This window comes from Oncorhynchus masou, unplaced genomic scaffold (assembly GCF_036934945.1).
Source record: "Oncorhynchus masou masou isolate Uvic2021 unplaced genomic scaffold, UVic_Omas_1.1 unplaced_scaffold_3248, whole genome shotgun sequence".
Classification (NCBI taxonomy): domain Eukaryota; kingdom Metazoa; phylum Chordata; class Actinopteri; order Salmoniformes; family Salmonidae; genus Oncorhynchus; species Oncorhynchus masou.
In genome coordinates, this window is record NW_027009662.1 from 37,157 (window position 1) to 39,193 (window position 2,037).

The window sequence follows — 2,037 nt, forward strand, 5'->3', positions numbered from 1 at the left end:
CCTCCCTCTTCATTCTATTCTATCAGCCACACCACTAGCTCACCTCCACAATACATTTACAAGTTAAAGACACACCTTGGAATAAATAACAAGGAAAACTATTACTAGATGAAGTTGAGTGTTTTTTATTATTTCCCCATCACCATAAATCATATTTAATCACTGAACAGTAGCAGACTAACTTCATCTGTTCCTGACTCTGGATAGTGGATTAAAAGACCATCAATCTCCAATGATATTAAGTACTATTCTAGACATTACTGATATACTGGTGGCAAGTCAAGATATCTGCTGGTTTTGTTTGGTCAGCAAAACCTGCTGGACAGGTTTAATGTTGCTGGACTGAGCAGTATGGGAGGATGAAAGATGACACATTTGGGGCGGTTTCCTGGACATCTACATTGAACATACTGTTTAGTCCAGGACTAGGATTCATCTGTGTCTGGGAAACCAGACCATATAGTTTAGTAGAAAAGGGAAGTGATACCAGCTTGTAGTGGGCTGACTAGTCCTGAATTGTCCTTTAGTTCCTGGACCATTTTCCATGCAGCTCCAGGTGACAGAGAACACATCAATTAGGACCGAGCCAACAAGCTGATCAATGATACTGAGGAGAATTACATAGAGACAGAGAACCAACTGAGAAAACATATCAATGGTTCTGAATGACAACGAATATACATCAACACCAGACATCATGATTCATGGAAATGTACAAGATTAAAACATTGGAATGAATTTTTAATTAATAACAAATCAGTTTACAGTTTAACCAGCTCAGCAGTATAACTATAATCATAGAAATAAAACCCAGGATAGAGGGCTGAGTGAATGTGGTCTGGACTCTGTGGAGGAGGGTCATTGTCAGAGACACTGTAGAAGGACAGAGTACCTGCCTTGTGATCCAGGCCTCCTACTCTGGAGGACTGAGGGCCTGATACCAGTCTCAACATTGTTGTGTCTGAAACAATAACCATCACTAGAGCACTTTAAACTCCAGGACTTGTTATTGTATCCAAATCCACCACCTCTCCCTGTTCTGCTGATGTCTTTATATGAGACTGCTGTAGCAACATCACCAGTCCTCTCCACCTCCCAGTAACAGCGTCCAGACAGACCCTCTCTACACAGAACCTGCCTGTAGTTGGTGAATCTGTCTGGATGGACAGGATATGGTTGGACTTGGCCTGTACAGGTCACCTTTTCTGTTCCCTTCAGACAGAGAGGAGGCTGTGTGTTGCTGTGTTTGGGTCCAGTGTGAGCTGACAGGAATCTGGGAGAAGAGCAGAGACCAACGAGGGAGTCAGAACAATAAGTTAAGTCAGATACTGTATCTCCCCCTGTCTTTGATTAGAGCACAGCAGAGATCAAATCAGAGAAATATGAGGAGTCAGATAGAGACCCAGTCTTTGATTAGATCTACTATTGCTATATATTTCTAGAGGGATTGTTAGGAGTGTCAGTAAAAAGAGACTGTTAGTTACTTCACAATAAAGAGACTCACATTGTAACAACTGTTCTCTGGTCTTGGGCTCTGGAGGCAGTACAACATCCACTATATTCACTACAGACACACAAACACATTGACAGAGAGAGGAATGTTATCATCAGACCATATTCCACATGTATACATGACTAGTAGGGAACTTTCAATGGTCTAAAGTTGATGTTCTTATTGTTTTCAACACACCTGTAGTGGAGATCTTGGTCCATTCTCCTTTAAGGAAGGTCTTCTAGTTTCTCTCTCAGTTCAGACACAGTCTGACTCACATCTCCAAAGGACTGAAGAGGACGGACAACGATGCTGGGTAAGTCTGAAGATACACTGATACTGGAGAGAGACTGATACCTCTGGAGAGAGAGAGAGAGAGAGAGAGAGACTGATATTGTAAAGTGGCTGTTCCACTGGATGTCAGAAGGTGAATTCACCAATTTGTAAGTCGCTCTGGATAAGAGCGTCTGCTAAATGACTTAAATGTAATGTAAATGAGAGAGAGAGAGAGACTGATACCTCTGGAGAGAGAGAGAGAGACGTAC

At 42.1% G+C, this 2,037-nt stretch overlaps 1 long non-coding RNA gene across 1 annotated transcript; it reads right to left on the reverse strand.

Moving 5' to 3' along the window:
- Positions 1-1,237: 1,237 nt before the first annotated feature.
- On the reverse strand, positions 1,238-1,729 carry LOC135534312 (uncharacterized). Its single transcript, XR_010454663.1, has 3 exons — positions 1,691-1,729; positions 1,505-1,564; positions 1,238-1,273 (listed from the first exon to the last, which is right to left on the reverse strand). It is a non-coding gene; the product is annotated as an uncharacterized LOC135534312 (long non-coding RNA).
- Positions 1,730-2,037: the final 308 nt, after the last annotated feature.